Below are 26788 nucleotides of genomic sequence, written 5' to 3' on the forward strand. Positions count from 1 at the left end.
GACAAAGGCTTCCTTTCTAGGGAAATTGCTCTTGACATATCAAAGGCCTTCGACAAGGTATGGCAGAAAGGCCTACTTCACAAGATCTCCAGCAATGGTATAACTGGAAATCTTCTCTCTCTTATAAAATCATTTTTCTCTGATGGGCTCATAAGAGTAATGGTTTATGGACAAAAATCAGAGGCCTGCAGTATTAATGTTGGAGTCACTCAAGAGTCCATCCTGGGCCCAACTCTCTTCCTGATCTACATCAATGACCTCCCTAAACACATACTTAACTCATTCGTTGACATCTATGCTAATGACACGACCATCTACAGCAATACATCACAAGCTGTAAATGACAAAGCTCTCTTTGATTCTCTCTCCTCTGATCTCGAACGAGTGGTTCAGTGGGGAAGACGTGGCTGGTTATCTTTAATGCATCTAAAACCAAACTCCTATCTTTACATCATCAACGCTCTGATCCGCATCTGGCATCAACTGAAATGGATGGCTCTCGTCTGGGAGAAGCCCTATGTTTTGACAAGTTTTGGGTTTGACCTTCACTCCTTTTTTAAATTTTTTTTTAATTCAATTTTCACCCCAAACAAGACAGTGCCACTTTGAAGCAGGGGGCTACTATTAGGGAATTAATTAGCGGGGTCATTATGAAGGGAGATGAGTAGAAAGATGTTTGTTAACATTACACTTGAACTTCTGCATATCATTGCAGTTGGGAAAGCAGAATCCTGGAAGGGAGTTCCAAAGACATGCACTTCTGGGGAAGAAACTATTGGAGTAAAAGGCTTTCTTGCACCTAGGGATCTCTACTGTAAAGGGATGAGACTTAGTAGCTTGTCGAGTTCGTCGGGGGTAGTTACGTCGGGGAGGTACAAGTGTTTGCAGTTCGTCAGAGCATTCACCATTAAAGTATTTGTAGAACAGGCAGAGGGATGCAACATCTCGTCGATGGGACAGAGGCGTAAGCCTAGATGACAGTTCAGGACCTATCAGGTTGGCGACTCTCTTTTGAACCCTGTCCAGGAGCGAGAGACAAGCAGCAGATGCGCCAGCCCAGATGTGACAACAGTACTCCATACATGGGCGAATGGTTGCCTTATAGAGATATAGGATACTGTCTAGCGTAAGTAGTTTTCTAGCACGGTAGAGGGAGCCAACCTTCCTTGCAGCAGCCTTGGCAATGCTCTCAATGTATCTATTCCAGTTCATATTCCCTGTAAGCGTTAGCCCGAGGAGTTTAAAAGAAGTACTTTCAGGCAATGTGTTCTTGGCTATTGGTATTGGTGGTAGAGAAGGTTTCTTGCAGTTATTGAAGGAAACAAGCTTAGTTTTAGCAGCATTGAATGTGACCAACCATTTTTGTCCCCATTCCACTACAGATTGGAGGTCATCCTCTAGAGTTTCTGCCATTTCCTTGGATATGTGTTCATTTGTTTTCCCCTCATATCTGTTATAGAGAGTGGTGTCATCAGCAAATATACCCATCTCCGAAACAATTTTATCAGGGAGGTCATTTATGAATATCAGGAATAATAGAGGTCCAAGGATAGACCCCTGAGGTACTCCCGCATTTATGTCATATTGTTTGGATGTACGACCGTCGAGGACAACTTTGATTTTTCTATTACTTAAGAAGGATTTAATTACATTATGAATTCTTCCAGTGATTCCATATGATCTAATTTTCCTTAGAAGACCATCGTGCCATACCCTGTCAAAAGCCTTAGATATATCAAGGGCCACCGCTATACCCTCCCCTGTTTTATCCAATGAACGATATATACGTTCAGAAACTACAGTTAAGATATCTGCTGTTGAACGGGCTTGCCTGAATCCATATTGTTTGTCAGTCAGGAGTTTAGCAGCTGTTAGGTGCTGGACTAGGGCTTGATAAACTAAGGACTCAAATATTTTGGCGAAAAGCGGGAGGAGGCTAATGGGGCGATAATTTAGTGGGTCAGTTCTTTCACCAGAATTCTTGAAGACTGGTACCACAGAGGCGGTTTTCCAGCAGTCGGGAAAACAAGATTCGTTAAGGCATTTATTGTAAAGTTTGGACAGAACTGGAGCAACCTCGGCAGAGCATTTTTTTTAATAGCACAGCCGGGATGAGATCAGGTCCACATGCTTTTGAAGTGTCTAGGTTTTTTATAATAGCATGTACCTGAGAAAGGGTGATTTTCAAATCGTCTAGTGTGGCGTCTGTTCGCAGAGGAAAATCAGGGAGTGAGTGGTGTACCGAGTTCAGTGTGGAGTTTGAGGCAAACCGATTGGCAAGCAGATTAGCCTTGTCAGTTGCCGTGGAAGCAACCTCATGATTGTTTGATAGTGGGGGAATAGTTGACTGTCTATTATTTACTACGCTGTTGTAGATTTTCCAAAAATCCCGGGTTCCTAATTTCTGTGCTTCGATGCGTTTTCTGGTGGTTTCAGAGTAATCTGTCTTAGCTGTCTCTATCACTCTCTTACAATTATTTCTAGCTTCTATAAACTTCTGTTTATTTGAGCTGGACTTATGTCGGATGAATCTGCGGAACGCATGCTGCCTTTGACAAATGGCAGCTGCACAAGCAGAAGTAAACCATTGGGGAGAGTGGGGCTTGCTATAAAATTTCCGTGCGGGAACATGTGCTTCAATAGCAGTTTTGAACCATTCAGTGGTCTCATTTACACACTGTTCCGCTGGAAGAGTTAAGATATTTTGCCATGGGGCATCTCTGATGAGCTCCCTGATGGCTTCCCAATCAGCCTTTTTGTAATACCTCGTTGTTTTGAGTAGTGGGTCTTCAGTTTTAGGGCGAGAATTTAGGCTAATTTCTACCATTATCACAGCGTGATCAGCATTCCCGAGTGGGCTGTGGGCATTTGTTGTACCGTTGTCAGAAAGAGATCTAGAAGTGAGGCATGTTGATCTTGCTGGTCTGGGAAACGTGTCGGAAATGTAACCAACTGAGATAGGGAATGAGATATAGAGAAGCTATGTGTTGCGCTACCAGCTACGTCTGTGTGATTAGAGAATCCTAGCCAGTTACTGTGGTGGACATTGAAGTCACCAAATACATGTATTTGTGCGCTAGTATCGAGGGAGAGTGCTATATCTATGCTGTCTGAGACTTTGTTTATTAGGGTACAGTCTTGGTTTGAGGGAGAGCGGTAGAGAAAATACAAGTAGCTAATATTATGTTGCATATTTAGTCTGAAGCACATAAAGGCCTGGTCCTCTGATTCTAGTGTTATTTCTTTAGTCAGGGAGAGGGTGTTACGAATATAGACTCCAAGTCCATGCATATGTCTGTCCGAGTCCTTACGGTAGAGTGGGAGATAACCAGGCATGTTAAAGTAGTTAGAGGGAATGGAGGAGTGAAGGTTAGTTTAACTTAATGCTAAGATATCCGGAGTGTTTACAAGAAGAAATGACTCAACATCATCTAAGTTAGTTCTAAGCCCGCGGATATTAGTAAATGCAAGCCTCAAGGGAGGAGGCAGGTTGGTTTCCTTGAGTTTGGTCCTGGTTCAAACGTAACTTTTGCTTGAGCTGTCATTTCATTTTATTTTATTTAAAAGTGTCAGTTAGGGTGAGTGAGTGAGGGGGTGCTGGACAAGTAGTTGTGCAGATTACCAGACATACAATACAAGTAGACCATCAGCTGTCCTCACCCACAGGAGTGTGGCCCCAGGAAAGCCCACCAGGGATGAGTGCAGGGTCCCTTTCCATGCGCGACATCCCGATATTTTACAATTGTTGATGGAGCAGCCGCTCTAAGCGCTACCAAAGAGTTAGAGGCCTGTACTATCAGTCGGAAACAGCAGCCAGGAACTGTCAATCCGGTACCCTCAATCTATTAGGCAAAGCCAGCCCAGTCCAGCTGCACCGACATATATGGCCCTGAAGCACCCCACTGTGTCCAGTTTAGGGGGATGGGATGTGGCGGGAGCGGGGAAAAGCGGCGTTCATTGCCCTACTCCTGATCTGAAATGGAACACGTACATCTAGTCTGTTGCCAAGGTCGCTGGAAAGATGGTGAGATCCTTCTACCGCTCCAGAAGATATCTCACTACAGATGCAATTCTCTATCTATATAAAAGCCAAGTACGTCCAAGGATGGAATACTGCTGCCATATCTTGACAGGAGCTGATAAAAACAGCCTATCCTGCCTTGACAGAGTACAAAATAGACTTTCTGGCTTAGTGGGGGATGTCCTTTTCTCTTCCCGGCAGCCTCTCTCCCACAGAAGAGACGTTGCAAGCCTATCTTTGTTTAATGTTATTTCCATAGCAGGTGTTCATCTGAACTCCAATCTCTTGTCCCCCCTCGCCAATCTTTTACAAAAACCACCCGTTTAGCTGAATCCACTGTCAAAAACTTTCCCCACTCTTTATCTATGCCTAAATCAAAACGTAGATTCTATGAACAAAGCTTCTTTCTTAGAACTGCACGGTTGTGGAACTCTGTTTCGTCTGCCTGCTTCCCTCATAACTACAACTTAGATGTCTTCAAGTCCAACATAAACAAATTCCTGATTAACCGCCCCCTTAAGTAGACACTGTAAATATCCACACTAACGTACTGTACTTACAATAACCCTTATACCTGAGTGGCTCCCGGGACTTGGTAAGTGGTGACCACCTTGTAAAAAAAAAGTAAAAAAGAAAACAAGTAAAAAAGAATTAAATAAAAAAGAAAAAGTAAAAAAGAAAAAAGTAAAAAAGAAAAAGTAAAAATGAAAAAAGTAAAAAGAAAAAGTATAAAAGAAAAGAGTAAATAAGAAAAGTATCAAATAAATAATATAAAAAGAAAACAAGTAAAAAAGGAAAAAGTAAACAGACAAAAGTAAAAAAGAAAAAGGAAAAAACAATAAGAAAAAGTATTAAAGAAAAAAGAAAAAAGAAAACAAGCAAAATGGAAAAAGTAAAAAAATCTAAAAAAGTAAAAAGAAAAAGGAAAAAAGCCAAAGTAAAGAGGAAAAAGTAAAAAAGAAAAAGTATAAAACAAAAATAAAAATAAAAAGTAAAAAAGAAAAAAGTAAAAAAGAAAAAAGAAAAAAAGAAAAAGTAAAAAAATAAAATAGAAAAAGTATAAAAAACAGAAAAAAGAAAAACGTAAATAAGAAAAAGTAAAAAATAAAAAGTAAAAAAGAAAAAAGTAAAAAAGAAAAAAGAAAAAAAGAAAAAGTAAAAAAATAAAATAGAAAAAGTATAAAAAAACAGTAAAAAGAAAAACGTAAAGAAGAAAAAAGTAAAAAAAGAAAAGGAAAAAAGAAAAAGTAAAAAGAAGAAAAAATAAAAAGGAAAAAAGAAAGAAGTAAAAAAGAAAAAAGTAAAAAAGAAAAAAGTAAAAAAGGAAAAGTATAAAAGGAAAATGCAAAAAGGAAATAAGAAAAAGGAAAAATTCTTTTGTAAATAAAGTAAAAAAGAAAAAAGTAAAAAAGAAAAAGGAAAAAGAAAAAAGGAAAAAAACAAAAGGAAAAAAGAAAAAAGTATAAAAGAAAACAGTAAAAAGAAAAAGGAAAAAAAGAAAAATTTAAAAAGAAAACCTAAAAAAGAAAAATGTAAAAAAGAAGAAAGTAAAAAGAAAAAGTAAAAAAAAGTAAAAAAGAAAAAGGAAAAAGAAAAAGGGAAAAAAGAAAATAGTAAAAAAAGTAAAAAAGAAAAAAGGAAAAAAGAAAAAGGAAAAAGTAAAAAAGAAAAAAGTAAAAAAGAAAGAGGACAAAAAGCAAAAAGCAAAAAAGAAAAAGTAAAAAGAAAAAGGAAAAAAGAAAAAAGGAAAAAAAGAAAAAAGTAAAAAAGAAAAAAGTAAAAAAGAAATATATAATAAATTAATGAAACCATAGCCAATACATATTCCTTTTATAGCTACTTGTTCCAGTTTCTGTATTTTTAATTAGTTTTAAATGCTCTTTTGTCCTTTCTAAATATTAACTTTTTAGCAACAAAGATGGTTGCCGACAGTCTTAATGTATCGGCGGCCATATTTGTTCCGTATAAGATTTAATTTTTGTGAGGTGTAATCTCCAATTTAAAATTATTTACAAAGTATTTAAAATTTGTTCTGCCTATTAAGCATTCAATAATAAATATGAAATGTTTATAAAATGAGAAAATAAAAAGTAGACTGATAGTTTTAAAGGCATGTAAGCGTAATTTAGATGTTATAATTTGAAAGTCTGAAAAAACTTCATTTGATTTAGAGACCATAGATTGGAGCTCAGTCGAGTACCTACCATAAAATTATCAACAGAGCAGAGATATACTTGCAACTTCTCTGAGAAAGAGAAAGAAGAGAGATGAAAAGGTCAGAGCTCGCTAAATTTTGAAGGCTGTTTTGTTCCCTGCTTAAGTAGGAAAAGTTGCTCTTTAGGGCTCAACCCCAGATGTGGATACAGTACTTCATCTTAGGTCATATTTAACTATTGTACAGGTAGAGCATTGCGTCTGGAGTGAGACACTTTCTGGAGCGGTAGAGCAATCGTCTGTTAGATATGTTGCATGTTTAATGACACGAACATAAAAGCAGCTGTAGTTGTTGTTTTTTTTTATATTTCTTTTATCTACGGAAACGTATTAAAGTCCATAAAGAACTTAAAATCTACATTATATTGATTTAAGTTATGCTCTATTTACTCATCTGATTTAAATAAATTATTAAATAAATAGGCGTTTTTAAAATTAAGAATTCATACTCGCGGCTATTTTAAATAACACATATACGACGCCCAAACACGCATTACTTTTTATTAGTATTAATTACTGACCCTAACCTTTTTTTCAATAGATTTAATACGTAAGGAATGTCTGAGCTAGTCCCTGCTTCTTTTGTTCCAGCTCGTTTAACTTATTGGTCTAGTGGTCTCAATCGAATGTTTTCATACCTCATTGTGTAACAAAGCCAATGGCATGTATGCAAATGACCAAGCCGTGGTGCAAGCGTGGCATCACAGCGGGATCGAAGGAAGAGTAGGGAAAGATAAGTCGAGAGTAAAATAAAATAAAATAAAGAAGCACGTGCTGACGCGGAAGAAAGAAAGAACTATCGACCCCGCAGAGCTTTTTTTTTTTTTACTGCATAGCAGACAAGAACTTTTAAACAAGATGACGGACTCACTTATCCTCCAAACTTTTAATAGATTTTCGGACGACCGTATACGGCGGAACAAATTATTAACATAACAGCTGGTAATAGACAAAACAATTCTTAATTGACCTCGCGTGGAAACGTCGGCATCCGATCATATTCTCATTGGCTTCGAAAATACGTGTCAGACGGTTTAGTGTGTAAATGACCGATAATAAATGCCTTTTCTTTAAACTGAAAAAAAAAAACTGCCGAATATCTTTCCTTGGTTTCTTTGAAAGACTTTCATACACAACATCGAGTCCGTCTTAAAATGTAACGATCACGTTGCATTTACCACGCGATTAACACGTTACTATTAAAATTCAACTTTCTACTCCATTAGCATATTTCCAAGAACCATAGGCGTGTGGAACTTATTTACTGCTAACTGTTTCCTTTTACCTATAACCTTGGTATTTTCAAGATTAATACAGATCTTTTTTCTTTTCGATAATCATAATTCGTTCTTGTTAGCTCTTTACATCAAGTTGCTTCTCGCATGGTCTGGAGCGATTTCAGTCGCAAAGTAGACAAAGAATAGACAAGAAGTTCAACTGGCTTTTTCTTTGTAACAACGATATTTATTTCCTTATTGTTACGAGTGTGACGTCAACAACGTGATCTCGAACGTTCTCTATGCTTCATAGATGATCTCAAACGTTTTGTACCATACTAACGTGATCTCCTTTTTAAAATCTTTATTTTTCACTACCAGTGGCGTCATTTTGTATGAATTTGCATACAGCCGTCCGCGCTATGTTACGATTTGAAATATCTGTAATTTCTAATTGACAAACCAAATATTGTAATCCAAGCCATGATCTTCCGATGTATAACATTATTTGATGTTTATTTTCTATAAGAATTACCATTTATCAAGGTTCATAAGCTACACGAGAATACGGGTTAATGGACGCCAGGTAGACTGCAAGAGAACACCACGATGATTAGTGATGATGATGGACGTTTATAACGGAGGCTTAACAAGAAATGTTCAGATTTAACTTTCAAACGACAGTATCATAATAAACTGGTAATCATCCCGGCTTTTTTTTTTTTTTCGTAGACACGAAGTTTTGGAAAAGCCACTTTGCTCATGGAAGTTTTATTTAGTTTTAGGCACAGATAATAAAAAAGAAAATTACTGACATTTTGTAGTTAGTGGAGTTTTTGTTGTAAATATTTTACTAGGAGGGGGCGTAAATTGAATTTAGCAGAGTACCTGCCATTGAAAATAACGTAAGATAATATCCTGTAACCTAGGTTATCTCGCCGAAATGAGGATTACACCGGGAGGCAAAACTTGCCAAGAGAACAATAACAAAGTTTATACAGTTGAAATCTTTGTGAGAAGCGTGGATACCTAAGATAGGAGCCACCAATCGAAAGCGACAATGTCGCTTTTGTTTCAATTTTGAAGAGTGAAAAATGGAGAAAAACGTTATGTTCCGAAATCGACATAGTATATATGCTCGTCCATGAATACAGGTTTCGTTCCAATCTCATCCATTTTAGTAGTTAGTTGCATAACTTATCCAATTTTTTTTTAACATGACAGATTTCTGAAACGAAGACATCGTCACTAAAACAGCTAAGGCCGGTATTAAAATTATATAATAGTGTCAGCAATAATGGTAGTGAAACGTTTATATTTAACGTGTGTATAATTAATGTCTCATACTGTGAGAAAATGGTTAATGGGGGAGAAAAGAACACGCTTACTAGATTACAAAGTCAATTTTCTACCCTTTCAAGGCAAAGACAGAGTTATTTCATCAGCACCAAATTAGATATAACAATAATTCTCCATCTTAGGACGTATTTGTCTTTTATACAGGTAGTGGATTGCGCCACGAGTGAGATACCTTCTGAGGCGCTGAGATGATTAAAACCTTTTTCAGTGATCTTGGCAACAGATTTTATGTAAGTATTCCATTTCAAGCCGGTCCCAAAGGCTAATCAAAACAAGAGACTTCCTCATGACTAGAGCCATTCATTAGAATTGTGACCAAGTGGGAAAGCGTTAGTTGTAAAAAGATTGAACTTTGATTTTAGACGGATTTAAAGTAATCAACTACCCTTCTCCTCATTGCATTAACTATCCAAGGTCGAAAGAGAAATAATCCGAAAGATTTTAATTGTTACTGCTCACTGAGGTGTTGGCATAGATGGTTGTGTGATCTGCATGAATTTCGATTGATGATTTAAGGTGATTTGGCCGATTGTTTATGAAGATCAGGAACAGTATTAGACTAATTGGATCCTTGAAGCACGCCAGCGTCGATACTATGAGAAACATAATCTTATAATTTTGTTTTTTCTTTATTAGAAGCCATTACTTGTCGAAAAGAACCGTTTTTGTGAATAACAAAAATAAACATTTTTATAATTCTGTAGAGCTAAAAAAAAAAGAATTCTATATTTTCGATGAGCGAAACATAACAATATAACATTACATCTGAAACTTGCATTAAACATAAAAAATAAAACCTAAAAAAAAAAAATGCTGAACTATAATAAAATTCAAATAAACAAGAAATAAAAAAAACGAAAAAAGTTCCTTTTATTTCTTAGTATTTTACCATTTAACTTATGAAAAAATAGTAAACAATTTTACATACCAAGGTCAAACTATATACTAATGTATAGGTTTGTCTTAAAAACGTATTGTTAAACTTTTCAACAAGGCTAGATTTTAAGTGTGTAATAATATAATAATGTGCTAAATCGCCAAATCATAAAAATGAAGCTAACAAGCTTTAGGACTTCTAACATGATATCTTGTTACCTAAGTTTTACATAGGCATCACCAGTTATCAAGGCAAAGAGGCCACTCGAAGATAAGGGATAAAGAGTGTACAGTGGACAATTGGACAATATAGTAATCGTTAGTGCTTGAATGCGAACAACACCGGAAGGCAAAACCGGCCAAAAGAACAATAACATACAGTGTATCAGTTTGAAACTGTTGTTAGAAGTACTGATACTTAAAGTTGGAAGCCACTAATCTTAAGCAACTACGTCACTTCCGTTTCACTTTTGAGTCAAAAGGAGAAGCTTTTTCGTTCCGAATTCCACATCGTACAAGAACTCAGAAAAAAATCGTCTGGTTCACTAATGTAAGTTTTGATCTTTTCTCATCCATTTTACCAATTGCATTAATTTTTTTTTTATTCAATTTTCACCCCAAACAAGGCACAGTGCCACTTTGAAGCAGGGGGCTACTATTAGGGAATTAATTAGCGGGGTCATTATGAAGGGAGAAGAGTAGAAAGATGTTTGTTAACATTACACTTGAACTTCTGCATATCATTGCAGTTGGGAAAGCCGAATCCCGGAAGGGAGTTCCAAAGACCCGCAGTTCTGGGGAAGAAACTATTGGAGTAAAAGGCTTTCTTGCACCTAGGGATCTCCACTGTAAAGGGATGAGACTTAGTAGCTTGTCGGGTTTGTCGGGGGTAGTTACGTCGGGGAGGTACAAGTGTTTGCAGTTCGTCAGAGCATTCACCATTAAAGTATTTGTAGAACAGGCAGAGGGATGCAACATCTCGTCGATGGGACAGAGTTTGAAGCCTAGATGACAGTTCAGGACCTATCAGGTTGGCGACTCTTTTTTGAACCCTGTCCAGGAGCGAGAGACAAGCAGCAGATGCACCAGCCCAGATGTGACAACAGTACTCCATACATGGGCGAATGGTTGCCTTATAGAGGTATAGGATACTGGCAGGCGTAAGTAGTTTTCTAGCACGGTAGAGGGAGCCAACCTTCCTTGCAGCAGCCTTGGCAATGCTCTCAATGTATCTATTCTAGTTCATATTCCCTGTAAGCGTTAGACCGAGGAGTTTAAAAGAAGTACTTTCAGGCAATGTGTTCTTGGCCATTGCTATTGGTGGTAGAGAAGGTTTCTTGTAGTTATTGAAGGAAACAAGCTTAGTCTTAGCAGCATTGAATGAGACCAACCATTTTTGTCCCCATTCCACTACGGATTGGAGGTCATCCTCTAGTGTTTCTGCCATTTTCTTGGATATGTGTTCATTTGTTTTCCCCTCATATCTGTTATAGAGAGTGGTGTCATCGGCAAATATACCCATCTCCGAAACAATATTATCAGGGAGGTCGTTTATGAATATCAGGAACAATAGAGGTCCAAGGATAGACCCCTGAGGTACTCCCGCATTTATGTCATATTGTTTGGATGTACGTCCGTCGAGGACAACTTTGATTTTTCTATTACTTAAGAAGGATTTAATTACGTTATGAATTCTTCCAGTGATTCCATATGATCTAATTTTCCTTAGAAGACCATCGTGCCATACCCTGTCAAAAGCCTTAGATATATCAAGGGCCACCGCTATACCCTCCCCTGTTTTATCCAATGAACGGTATATACGTTCAGAAACTACAGTTAAGATATCTGCTGTTGAACGGGCTTGCCTGAATCCATATTGTTTGTCAGTCAGGAGTTTAGCAGCTGTTAGGTGCTGGACTAGGACTTGATTAACTAAGGACTCAAATATTTTGGCGAAAAGCGGGAGGAGGCTAATGGGGCGATAATTTAGTGGGTCAGTTCTTTCACCAGAATTCTTGAAGACTGGTACCACAGAGGCGGTTTAATATGGTGTTCTTTGATCTTAACAGCTTTCCAATGACATCATCACCTAAACAGCTAATGTCCGTATTAATTCCTTTCTATATCTATCTATCTATCTATCTATCTATATATCTATCTACTATTATATAAAATTCACTTTGTGTGTGTAAGTTCCTCATAGGTTCCAAAACGACTGAGCCTATCTTTTGCAAATTTCACACAAAACTAATTTATATATCTTGCAATGTTCTTAGATATGTTTTGGTCATAAATTTATCCGATGAGTATAATAAATCGAAAAAATCCCATCTTAAAATTCCTTTTCTCTTTTTAGTTTTTCGAGGGGAATATTTTACATTACACCAGATAGTAAATTTAAAAACCAGATTTATTTTAATCTGGAGACGTAGCTTCGTAGTCGAGCATTCGACTACAAATCGAATGATCCCTTGTTCAAGTTCGGGTGTACCTCACCATTTTTAAAAATGTTTTACTTATTAATGAGTTCAATTTACAACAAAAAGAAGACATGCCGTTTAAAATCACCGCAAATCATTTCCTCGTTTGCATATTTTCACACTAAACATTAATCAGAAGTGACTTTTTCCAGAGCATTCATCGTCAAGCCCAAATATCAGCTGACGTGGTATTGTAAACAAACATAGACGGAAGTTGATAAACGACATTATCATTATTATTTTTATATTTTTAAATTTTTTTGCGAATTAGACCACTGGGCAAATCATTCCCCGTTATATATGATAATCAACAGAGGATTGATTCTATAATAATACAGACGCAATATGCATAAATTAATATATCCTGTTTAAGCGTATTGTACGACCGGGCAACGCTGGGTTTCTAGCTAGTATGTCTATATTATAGTGCCAGAAGTATGACAGAAGAACGTGTATATTTGATGTGTCATTATCTCTTTGTTGCAGCCGTCGTCGGAATATGAGTTTATAAAAATCACAGCAATATATAATTTATGCAACACGAATAAAGTAAATTAATGACCGTTCAAAGAATGGTTTAGAGTTCAGAAAAGTTCATTTGAAAATCCCACTAGTAAAATTAATACATGACTTTCAGTATACTAAAAGGAACATATTGGAAAAAATCTAACACAAACCATAGAATGGAATATCCTGAAAAAAAAGCTAAAACATGTTCCTCACTTAGCTCCCTACGTTACCTTTGTCTTTCGGAGAGATTATTTATTCAAAGGGACAACTTACTCAATAAAAGATTAGAAACTTCCATAAACTGCAAATATTATAAAGAATATCATTTTTAGTAATCTTAATATTACCCTTAATTTTAGTTTATTCATGTTTAGGAAAAAGTCTATAATTTAACCAAACCAAGAGATAATTCATATTTTGTTTTACAAGGTGGTCACCACTTATCAAGGCTCGGAAGCCACTCAGGGATAAGGGTTATTGTAAGTACAGTACGTTAGTGTGGATATTTAAAGTGTCTATTTAAGGGAGCGGTTCACCAGGAATTTTTTTACGTTGGACTTGAAGACACCCAAGTTGTAATCAGGAGGGAAGCAGGCAGACGGAACAGAGTTCCACAACCGTGCATTTCTAAGAAAGAAGCTTTGTTCATGGAATCTACGTTTTGATTTAGGCATAGATAAAGAGTGGGGAAAGTTTTTTACAGTGGATTCAGTTAGACAGGTGTTTTTTGTAAAAAATTGGCGAGGGGGGGGCTGCGATTGGAATTCAGACGAGTACCTACCATTGAAATAACGATAAAACAAAGATAGGCTTGCAACGTCTCTTCTGTGGGAGAGAGGTTGCAGGGAAGAGAAAAGAGCATCCCCCACTAAACCACGAAGTCTATTTTGAACTCTGTCAAGGCAGGATAGGCTGTTTTTAGCAGCTCCTGCCAAGATATGGCAGCAGTATTCCATCCTTGGACGTACTGTAGTTACATATATATATTGGGTATATATATATATATACATGTATATATATATGTCTGTGTGTGTGTATGTCTGTGTTTATATGGGTTATTTGCATATATATGGGTGTGTGTATGTATATGTCTATGTGTATATAGGTATGTATCTGTGTATTAGTATTTATAAATATGTATATATGTTGTACGGATAATTGTATATATAGTTTTAGCATATATATATATACATATATATATATATATATATATATATTGTATTTGTATGCACATGTATGTATATAAATATATTTATATGTATATACATGCTTAATTATAATATTAGGTTATTTGTAAATATATATGGGTTTATATATGTATATTCGTAATCTTGTGTGTTTATTATAGTACTCAAAAAACTTCAACAAGAACTAGCGCCCATACTTAGAAAACTGTTTAAACGTTGTCTTAAGGAGAATTGCTTCCCATCACCCTGGAAAATCTCATCAGTATGCCCTGTATTTAAGAATTCAGGTGATCCTTCATCCCCCCTCTCAGTACAGGCCAATAAGTCTCCTGTGCGTCATGAGTAAGTTGCTGGAATCTGTGTTAAATAGAGATAAGGCAACCTGTCTAGGGCAATTGCTCTTGACATATCAAAAGCCTTTTATAGGGTATTACATAAACGTTTACTTCATAAGATCTCCAGCTATGGTAAAGCTGGAAATATCTTCTCAATTATTAAATCATTTCTCTCTGATAGGTTCATAAGAGTAGTAGTTAATGGGCAAAAATCAGAAGCTCACAGTATTAATGCTGGAGTCCCTCAGGGGTCCATCCTGGGCCCAACTCTTTTCCTGATCTACATTAATAATCTTCCAAATCACATCCTTACATCATTCGTAGACATTTTTGCTGACGACACTAACATCTATGGTAGCACATCTAAGAGAGTAAACGATCAAGTTCTCTCCGATTCTCTGTCCTCTGATCTTGATCACGTTGTACAATGGGGAAAGATGTGGCTTGTTACTTTTAATGCATCTAAAACCAAGCTTGTCACTTTACATCATCAACGTTCTGATCCCCATCTGGCATCAATTAAAATGAATGGCTCTCGTCTTTGGGAGGCCTCAAGTTTTGACAGGCTTCTGGGCTTGACCTTTACTTCTGATCTTAAATGGAATACGTGCATAAAATCTGTTGCCATGACACCTGGAAAAATGGTCGGATCCTTCTATCGATCCAGTAGATATATCACTGCTGATGCAATTCTCTATCTATATAAGAGCCCGATACGTCCAAGGATTGAATACTGTTGCCACATATGGGCAGGAGCTGCTAGAAAAGACTTGTCCTGCCTTGATAGGGTTCAAAATAGACTTCGTGTCCTGGTGGGAGATGTCATTTTCTCTTCGCTGCAACCTCTATCTCACAGAAGAGATGTTGCGAGTTTGTCTCTGCTTTATCGCTATTTTCATGGAAAGTGTTCAACTGAGCTTCAATCTATGGTCCCCCCTCGCCAAACTTTCACAAGAAACACTAGACTAGCTGAAAACACTATCAATAATTCCCTCCACTCTTTATCTGTGCCTAAACCTAAACATAGACTCCATGAACAAAGCTTCTTTCTTAGAACTGCACGCCTGTGGAATTGTCTTCCGTTTTCCTGCTTTCCAACTGTCTATAATATGGTTGCCTTCAAGTCCAACGTGAACAAATTTCTGATGAACCGTTCCACTTAAGTTAACAAATTTACCGAACTTCCATTACTACCGATTACTATATTGTCCTTTTGACTGCTGTACATTCTTTAACCCTTATTCTTGAGTGGCCTATCGCCCTTGATGAGTGATGACGCCTATGTAAAAAAAAAAAAGAAAAAATAATTAAAATATATACATAAATACATAGATAGGCAAATAGTTTTTCTAACACAAGATATATATATATATATATATATATATACATATGTTTGCCCATGTATATATGTATGTATATTTATATATATGTATATATTTAGATGTACTAAATGTTATAATAACTATTATTTAATATGATTTAGTATATAAATTTTGAAGATAAAAATTAATAACTGATTTGATACAACCAGTAAGTACATAAAAATCTATAACTTAACTTAGACAGTAGAATATCTGCATGCAGGATATATATATATATATATATATATATATATATATATATGTGTGTGTGTGTGTGTGTATTTTCCTGTATATTTGTATATATGTATGTATGTCTGCATATATATCCATGTGCATGTGTATGTATGTATGTCGTATGGGTTCATATATATGTATATATATGTATATGTTGTATAGTTGTATATATGTATACATATATATATGTACATTTATGTATATATATGTTGTATAAGTATTGATATTGTGTCAGTATTTCTATGTAGTTGCTATGTGTGTGCTGCGCGTATATATATATATATATATATATATATGTGTGTGTGTGTGTGTGTGTGTGTGTGTGTGTGTGTGTGAGAGTAATATATCTAATGCACCGATATAATTTGTATCCTATTTTTAAATCCATCACTAACAAATAGATAAGTAAAAATATCAATTTTCCATAATAACACCAAGCCAAAAAATATTACTAGAACACCCTTTATAAAATAAATATCCAAGCTCTTATCGTTATTTCTCTAATACACTTTCTGCAGTACTACATTCGCATTACATATATCGGGTTAAATAATTAACTGTAATTATTCCCTAACATATATTGGAAAATATCCAACTAAAGAGTCCCAATAATATAGTTCAAAGTACATACCTTCAAACATATGCAATATATTAAGACGAAATGACGTTTTTATAAGGATAAATTAAGTTCCTGCAAAATACACTATAAAATATTAGAAAAGCCTATAAAACTGTAGAAATAAAAGGTGACCTTAGGTGAATTTTAAAATTCTTTGGAATATTGTTTAGATTAAAATACATATTATATACATTATATATAAAAACTTAAATAAATGAAAAAATAATAAAAGAAAATAAAAGAAATGAAATAAGTAAATAATAATATTTATGAATCACAATAAAAACTAATATATAAAATAATAAATAAATACATTAATGCTTATATAAATTATTAAAAATTTAAAACACATGTGTGTATAAGTGTGCGCGCGCGTTTTTTGAATGCGGAGGAAAGACTAATTAACACTGTATAATAAATAATTGTTGGATGTGTATGCAATCTGACCGTTATTTTTATTCATTTATCTTTTCTTTTCACAACAAATGTATTTATATGCGTTTTTGGGTTGGGCAAACGACGCTTAATCCGAGCGTTTTTTCTTTTAGAGTTTATTCTTAACAACTAGAAGTACTTTCATGAACGGACGCTTAGAAACATCAAGTCCTATAAACAGGTGATTGTGGGTTGCGTCTCCGACGAATTTAAGCCTTATAACATTAACCTCAATTTTCGACAGAGGTGGGTTTAGAGTAAATGTAAATATTTCCATTTTCTCTTACAGAAAGAATTTAGCGACCTGGAAAAAATGTAAACTTTCAGCTGCGTGTGTTAGAATATGATCATATGAAATGCTGCCAAGTCTGCTGCAAAATAGGTATGCTTCATGTATCAGTCTGGAAAACTTCGCATACTTGCTAATATACTACAGGGTGGAAAGATAAATGTGTCGCCTTAACAAAAAAAAAAAAAAAAAAAAAACCCAAAAAACCCTACAGCTTTATTTTATTAAATTTATAGAAAAAAAATAACTCAGGTAACTTGATTATGTAGTAGAGCTGACATCTCTTCAATGTAGCCGCCTTTAACCTCAATCACCGCCTCGAGCATGCCATTTCCACAAGCGCCGGCGGGACTTTGGCGAATATTTGGCGGATGGTGGCAATCAGGCTGGCTTTGGTGTTGTGGAAGATCATGTCGATGATGTTGTCGACGTATGACCAAACGAAGTAATTTACCGGGTTGAGGTCGGTGGGAGGAGGGAGGGTCAGTGGAAGAAGTGTACAATATCGCCGCACTCCTTCTGAAGCCACGCCTTCGTCTCTTAAGACTTGTGGGCCGGTGTTGTCCTGCTGCCACACCCATTGTCTGCCAGTGGCCACCAGATTGCATAAGAGGTTCACCACACTCTTTTGCATATCCGGGTACACTTTAGTTTTGACTTTCAAGCCGACTACGAAGATGTGGCTTGAAACATCACTAAAAGGCATTACTTTTACCGAAAACTTCGTTGAGCTATGCGTTCATCCGTTGAATCGTCCGGATTTGCATTTTGAAGGTGTTTGCAATGGTTCTAACTTGTCATAACTTGGGTCGGTAAAGAGCATAGCGGGGCATCTTCGATCTCACACGTTGAACATTGTGTCATTTTCAAATATGGTAGTAGGGTCCTATCACCCTTGAGGTTTGTACAACTAATAGATGGTCTTTAACAAAATAGAAAACCAGGTTTCATCAAGCGGAAATGAAATCATGTCATCTTTTCTAGGGCGACAATTTTATCGTTTCACTTTTTAGATTTCTATGATGTCATCATTCTTACGTGCATGGAGCAAGGAATTGATTATATAATGTTATGAATGTAATTTTTAAAAAATCTAAATGCTGCAATATTTTAAGTTATAAGTTTATTAATATTTTTACTAGAATATCTTGTCTTTTTCACTTCCATTTTAACAACTAGTCCTTTACTTTTTCATGTTAAGCTTAAATATATTATTTTTCATGCTCACATTTTTCTATCATAATCGATGATTTTCCAGGCTTCCAATAAATTCACTCGTTCTTTGTTTTATTTCAGTCTTATATTTTTTGCTCACATATACATAACATACAGATATGTGATAACAATGGACGGCACTCATATGCTTTCAATAAAATTCCCCCAATTATCTCCCTTTCATTCTTTCATGCTCTTTTTTGCACTTGTTAGTTCTCATTTCGCGACAGCAGTAAATTGGTAGCAACAGTAGTCGCTGTGGCGACGTGGTTGCTATAGAAACTAGTCATAAAATCGTCGCTCACCCCCTTACGTTTTTTTACGATTTTGACACTAGTAAATCCATCGTAACTTTTGTTTTACTGAACGAAAATTGAACATTTTGTTTTCACAATATAGATGAATAGTTGGCCTATAAACCGTAATAATTGCTTGAAATTTGGTCGAAAATGAGTGAACGGTGAAGCTTTAAAGCAGTTCTAAATGTCTAAAATTACCACTTATCCATATATTCAAACACTACCATGTTTGAATGATCTCTCTCTCTCTCTCTCTCTCTCTCTCTCTCTCTATATATATATATATATATATATATATATATAGTGCTAGATAGGTGACGATTTGGGAATTGTGTATGTGCTCTCCACTTATCTTGGCATTGTTTGCAGTCCTCCTGAACCTCCACTTGCCATAGGTATTTTACAACGCCGACTCAGGAGAGGTGTGGTTGGATATTGCGCAACTACTACCACAAAAGAATTCCACGTGCAGGCACCCTTATAATATGTATCTATAGTCTGTCAAAGCTGAGGGAAGGTACCATAGATATATATTAGGGTTGGCATGAATTATCGGAATCAGGAACCAGGAGAAATCGAAAAAATTTGGGATATCGAAATCGATATCGAATTTGGAAAAAAGTATACTTCTTTTCTGATGCCCAAAGGATTCTTTCAATTTTTTTTGTTTAAAACTTAATCTATCATTGCCAGTATTAATGTTAAAATGATTTTGGTTTTAAACTACCAATACAACTGTTTGAATATTCCACGGTTGCGCCACCTCAGTCGATTAGCAATACACTAAGCACTTCTAAAAAAAGGTAAAGTCTGGAAATGTTGACTTAAGAATGCCGAGTATTTATTCTTGACTAGCGTGTTTGGAACATATAGAAAAGTATTTATTTGCTTGGTTTTTCTGCTTTACGACACATCAACCATTCTATGATTATTTAATGCAGAAACACAATATCCGAACGATTTATTATATACAAATAATGGATATATGGGAATTGTACCGTGGACGTACAATGGATGTATGGAAGTTGCGAATTAACTTTCCCAGAAATATTAGTACGTGATTTTACACAATAGATTTGTTTAACGGAAAAATTAAAGAGAAAAAGAGAAAGAAACGAACAAATGATCTGTCTATACTCCTATAAATTCGTTTTTCTTTTGTGTGTATTGATATTCATATTAAAAAAAGCTCTTTTCTATTTATTTAAAAAGAAAATACAATTTTCTTATATATGGGGTGTGGAATTGCATTCACTAGCAAACGATCTAGCTAATTTGCATATTCTTTTAAACATTCATTTTAATTAATTCCCTATTAGTTGCTTCGGTTTTTTAATGGGATAATCATCTTTAGTTAACTATTACCTGTAATTATATTCATGCAGATATTCTACATGATTTATACTTGCATAATATTTGGGAAAAAAGTTTATAGTAAACACAAAATTGTTTCCATATATATTTTTGTTAAACAAATCTATCTATCTATACTCCTATAAATTCGTTTGTCTTTTGTGTGTATTGATATTCACGTCAAGAGGGTACAAGTGGTTGTAGTTTGTCAGAGCACTTACCATTAAAGTACTTTTAGAACAGGCAGAGGGATGCAACATTTCGTCGATGGGACAGAGGCTGAAGCCTAGATGACAGTTCAAGACCTATACGCTTGGCGATTCTCTTTCGAACCCTGTCAAGGAGTGAGAGACAAGTTGCATGTCAAATTCAAATGTTTTTTTTATCTAAACATATTTGTCCATATTTGTTTTTTTGTGTTGTTCGTTTTACAGCATATCAACCATTTTCAGATCATTTAATGGCGAATCCAGCAAAATTGGGGGGGGAAATAACGATGTTTTAAGTTCTTTATATCGCAAAATATTTACCATGAGTTTTGCTTAGTTGTTCTGTAAGCCATATTAACCCTTTTTGGATTAGTTGACTTCTAATCTCATAAATTCAAAAAAAAAAAAAAATGCATCAATGTTTTTATATATTCAAATACTTATTTATCTTTAGTTTTGTTGTTTTGTAGTGGAAAATGGTTTGTGTGATTTGAAAAGAAAAAAAGAAAAATGTAATAAAATGTTTAATGAATTTTAAGAACCCGATATCTTCAGCCAGCCTAATCTGGCAGTACAAGAATCAATAAGTCACGAGATGAAAAGAAATAAAGCGACGCAAATTATAATAGAAAAGCCAAGATAGAAAATTACATTACGGGATTTAAAAAAAGATATAAAAAATAGGCGGTTACAAACAAAGAAAACACGAAAGGAAGAAAAACTGAAGGAAATGGAGAATTAATTAACTAATTTGGCATTACAGTAGAAAAAATGATAGAAAAACGAAAGAAGAAACACATCTAAAAGAAAGAAAAAGAAAAAGAAGAAAATATATAAAGAAGAAAATACATGTAAAAGTAAAGAAAAAAGAAAAAAGATTGAATAAGAACGAAGGAAGGCGCTAAATAAAGAAAGAAAACAAAAAAATATTACTAATAGAAAGAAAAAAATAGACTTGAACAACTCAGTATCCTTCCCCTTCCCCACGAAATCACAATAAAATAACTATGTGTACAAGTTTTTTTTTACTTACCTTTTTCTAAGTGCGTATCTGATAGTATAAATCTATCTTAGTCTGTAAACCCCTTCCCTCACTCACAAATGCACCCAGTTTGACTCGTCTTTTAGTACCAAGGTCAATATCTGGTCATCTCCAACTCTGTCTTTTTGTTCGCTTGATTTTTTGTTTTCGACTCCCATCCAGCAGCAACAGAGAAAAAAGCACAGGAGGAAGACGTTGCCTTAGAATGATGAGGGTGGTATTCACCAGCCACAACACCTACAATAAAACAAGGCTAATAGTCATAATGAAAATAACAATGTCAATAGTTAATGGTACAGACTAGGTGAGGTAGGTAATATTCAGAGTCGGCATGCATGACTGATTCTGTGTTAACTGGCCAGAGAAAACTCCCATTCTCTATCTCTCCCTTCTCCCTACACCTGTGCGTCTCTCTCTTCTCAGTATTTATGTTTGAGAGAAAAATGAACGACAGAGATTAAGGGAAGCTATCCAGGGGGAACATGCCAATATATATATATATATATATATATATATATATATATATATATATATACATTTGTAGTCATCGACATACAGTTCTGTTTCGTTGTATCACAACTCATCAGTGCCGCTAGACTAGCATCTCTCCCAAGCCAAGGATTGAACCTAGAACCGTCGTGTTGACAGTCGGCAGTTCTCTCACTCGACCACAGAAGCGACGCCCGCAAATAACTCGTCGGAATGTCTATTTAAATAAATATTTAAATAGACATCCGCCACCACTTTTACAGTGCTCAAACCGCCTGTTTGTAAACAAACAAACAAACAAACAACGAGCTTTCAATGAAGTAGCGGGTGATATTATTTACGACAGTGCTCTACCCAAAGAGGGGGGCTTAAAATATATTTGTAGTCATCGACATACAATCCTATTATCGTGTAACGATTAGATCACTGTGACTGACGTTAAAAACATTTTAAAATAAAATGTTTAAATTCAATGTTATTTCTCGCGGTTATGGTAGCCGATTGGATACGGTCTTTGCTAATCGAGCCAGAGATTGCTCGTGTTGCCGGGTTCGAATCTAAAGATTCCCGAAAGGGTGAAACACTAGTGTCTGTAGGTATTTAATTATTGTAGTAATATATATATATATATATATATATATATATATATATATATATATATATATGTGTGTGTGTGTGTGTGTCTGCGTGTATGTGTGTTCATACATTACATACACACACACACACACTCATATATATATATATATATCGCAATCATGAAGGGAAGACTTAAATTCATGATTAAAAACGTTGAAGAGAAGAGAAGGAAAAAATGGAGGAGTCAGCTGACCGGTTTCGCCCTCCATTCTCAAAGCTGTATCGAGCGATATATTTTGAAAAAAAAAACGTGTGGGAATTGACAATATGTTCAAAAAAAATCACGTTGTGTTACGTTATGTATGGGGGGAAAATTGGGGGAGAGCAATTAAAATAAAGCAACGTTATATTACTCGAGGATACTAGAGACTAATCACGCTCAAATCCAAGAGACATTTCTTCTGTTTACAGAGAGAAGGTATTCTCAGTCGAACGTATATATATATATATATATATATATATATATATATATATATATATATATATATATATATGTATATATACATATGAAAAATATACGGCAAGTAAACTACGATAAATTTTCTGCGTTTCGTCCTCATGAGGATTTCTCAGTCCATAGCTTTGAATTTATGTCACCCCGTGTAATTCTGTGTAACTTGATTGCCATATATATTTTTTCGTAATTTACTATTTACTCATATATTTGCAAATGTTATCAGAAGAGTTGGAGAGCACTGGAAAACTGGAGAAACTTGATGTCACTCAGCTTTCAGGGAACACCACGGACTGTTTCCAAAAAGAGAGATCCTTTATAACGTGTGAAAACCCCTTGTGAGCCAATAATAATAATAATAATAATAATAATAATAATAATAATAATAATAATAACCAACCCCGTTAGGTCATTTGTCGCTTGAGCTGGGGCAAGCATTAACAAACGATAAATAACATAATTAGTGATATGATATTAGTTTTTAGTAAACGCGACATAATTGGAAAAAAATACCCGGACGCTTTTAGTCTTGCAGCGTCCCCCCTCGTCACGTGATTGGAATCCTTACAGACAATTTCTTTGACATTCGTAAGCACGCGGACAGTTTTTCATTACTAAAACTGATTTCCTTGCATTTAAATGTTTATTGTTGAATGTTACATTTACCAACCCCGTTGAGGCATTTGTCGCCTGAGCTGATGCAAGCAATGAAAATATCGACGATATATTAGATATCTCTACGCGTAGTAATAGTTCTGGTGAGCATTTAATTTTATTTTTCAATATCATTTTTGAAAGTGTAGTGTATAAAAATATAAAGATTAATTGTCACAGAGACTACACATACTTACTTCCTATGAAAATATGGGAGGGGAACCTATTGTTGAATCCTTCCTTAAGATCGAGCTAGCTTTACCAACTTATATTAAGTAGATATTAATATGCCTCTTCATCAGTATTTTTTCTCTCTGTGTATTAGTGTCTGTCCATGCCCTCTATGTATGTGTAATAATGCATCTTACCTCACAACTATATGGGAGGTAAACACTATTCCTATTACAGAACCACAGGTAAAACAATTCTGGTCTTGGTTTTGCCATAAACACCATACCATGAAATATGCAACCTATACGTAATACGCAACATGGGAGCCAGAAGAAAGAACTGCATGTCATGAACAGCAGGGGCTCCCTCAGTTGTCCGCATGGGGGACTCGGTCGTAATCTTGCCCACCTTCTAATTTCAGCTACAAGAATATCACAGACACTGAGCAGGTAATATCTTTTCTATTTTCAGGTGACAAATTAATAACAACGAAATACTGAGTAGCCAAACCAGCCATAAAAAACCCAAATAAAGAGATGGACAATAACATCTAATGGAATGCTATTATAGAAGTTAACCCAAAGAACACGGCTATTCGAAACGGATGAAAGCATTGTGGGACATGTCAAGTGAATAACTAAAACTGAACAAAGAAGTGTAGACCAAGCACGACTTATTCACAGAAGAGGGTGCATTTCTAATTTAGAACTACTGGAGATACGACAAAAGATGAGTGACGGAAAAGACACACAAACGATCCTCACTGGAATCTCGCGTATGGAAAATCCACGCATAGATGACCAAATGAGGATATGCAGTATAGATGAGTAGATGCGACAAATCGAAGAAGGGACACATAATTAAACCAGCAAGAAAAGCCTCGACATAACTCTACGAAACATGGCAAACTGGAGAGCATCAGGTAATCACAGAATTGATGCCTATTGGTTTAAAAGATTAACACCACATGAAAGAATGAGTCAGAACCTGAAAGTCACAAAAATACCAGAATAAAAGTAAAAACCAATTTGATGCAAAAAGAAGCAGAGAAAGGAACGCACCCCAGCAATTACAGGCCTATTACATGTAAACAGTAAGACCGAGATCTGTGAGACAATGGAACTAAGAATAAAATAAGAATAGAAAACATGCAACTTATTAGAGTAGAAGAAACAAAACTCTCTTCTCCACATACATTAACTCCAGATATAGAGGGCATACAAAAAGCAGATACAAGAAACGTGGGGATCGAGATCCACGAAAGAAAAAAAAAACTTAACGAGAATGATGTAGATGAAGTAAACAACATCATAAACTAATGAATGGAAAAAACAAAAACGAAACAAAACTCCCATCTTAAAGGAATCAAGAGTGGAATAAATTAAGAGCAGAAATTGAGAGGGTTAACAGGCTCCTGCCATACATTCCAACAGATACGATTACAGATTTAAACAATTTAATTTACGCAGGTGTCAGGTAAGTATGAAGTTCAAAGAAGAAAAAAAGGCGGGGGAAAAATGGACCGATAAAAGCTGGATGGGAATTGAGGCTAAAAACTCAAATCGACAAACTTAAGAAGGAAGTAAAAGCAATAAACAAACAGAAAATGACTAGAAGAGTAGAAATGTTAATAGCAGGGAGAGGCTTAAGAAAAGACAGGAAAAATTAAAGAAAAAAAATAGTTGTAAAAGATGGGACATTAAGATACATAAATAAATAAATACAAGACTGAACAGTGCAAACAAAACAGGATCTTTGAAGTCCAGTTTTATCAAAATAAGAACGGAGGAAGAACGAGAAAAGAATAACTGGACAAAACAATATTCTACTGGAGTCAGATATGGAAATATCGACAAGATCATAACAGAAATGCCGAATGGCTGAAACATGTAAATGAGAAGATGCATCAAATTGAAGAAGGAACAGAGAGTTAAACCAGCAAGAAAAACCTCGATATAACGCTACGAAAAATGGCAAACTGGAGAGCATCAGGTCATGACTGGATTCATGCCTATTGGTTTAAAAAATTAACAACGCCATATGACAGAATGAGTCACAACCTGAAAATCACAAGTACCAGAATAGATGACCAAAGGTAAAACCAATTTGATGCAAAAAGTCGTAGAGAAACGAACCACCCCCAGAAATTACAGGCCTATTACATGTTTACATACAATGTGGAATATTACTAACAGCACAGCTGAGGGAACAAATTAACCAGTCCCTTCGTAATCGCGAATTAATTCCTGAAGAACAGAAAGGATGCAAAAAGGAAAAGAGAAACACATGACCTATTATGCATAGACCAAATGATGCTGAATGATGTAAAAAGTAGAAAAAAAAGAACTTGGCTATGGCGTGGATCGACTAAAAGAAAACGTATGACAGAATCTCGTAAACAAAGACAATTGAATACCTGATAATGTACAAAATACCAAATTTAATAGAAAATGCAATGAAAACATAAGAACCTGATTGACAATACATAACGGGGATTAAAATACAAAGAAGTATATTCCAAGGTGATTCCCTATCGCCACTACTATTCATCATAGTCCTTAACAACATAGTAAGAAAATGCCATGCGGGATACAACTTCACCAATACAGACGAAAGATGAACCACCCTATGTACATGGATAACCTGAAGTTATTTGCAAAAACCAAGAAGAAATTAGAGACACTATAAAACACAACCAGAATCTTCAATCAGGATATCCGAATGGGATTTGGCATGGAAAATGTGCGCTCCTGATCATGAGAAGTGGAAAACTGAAAACAACGAAAGGTATGATACTACCCAACCAAACGGAGATGAGGGCACTATGTCAATATGATAGCTATAAATATTTGGGTGTTCTGGAAGCAAACACTGTCAAAACAACAAAAATGAAAGAGAAAATTGGAAAGGAATACCTCAGAAGAACAAGAAAATTCCTCGAAACGAAACTATATAGTAGAAATTTTATTAAAGATATAAACACATGGACAGTACTACTTGTAAGATACACTGGGGAATTTATAGGGTGGACAAAAGAAGAACTGAGGCATCTTGACTTGAAGATCAGGAAACTCATGACAATGCACAATGCCTTACATCCAAAGGATGATGCTGATCGACTCTATATTA

At 35.4% G+C, this 26788-nt stretch overlaps 1 long non-coding RNA gene across 3 annotated transcripts in view; it reads right to left on the reverse strand.

Annotated features, from left to right (window-relative positions):
- Positions 1-26788, reverse strand: part of LOC145284463 (uncharacterized) — a 196422-nt gene that overhangs the window by 102753 nt on the left and 66881 nt on the right. For all 3 annotated transcript variants that reach the window (XR_013868836.1, XR_013868838.1, XR_013868837.1), the window contains exon 2: positions 21247-21492. This is a non-coding gene — a long non-coding RNA (uncharacterized LOC145284463). The remainder of the gene's footprint in view (positions 1-21246; positions 21493-26788) is intronic.

Source organism: Euprymna scolopes, chromosome 9, assembly GCF_053919585.1.
Source record: "Euprymna scolopes isolate OS-2025 chromosome 9, ASM5391958v1, whole genome shotgun sequence".
Lineage (NCBI taxonomy): Eukaryota > Metazoa > Mollusca > Cephalopoda > Sepiida > Sepiolidae > Euprymna > Euprymna scolopes.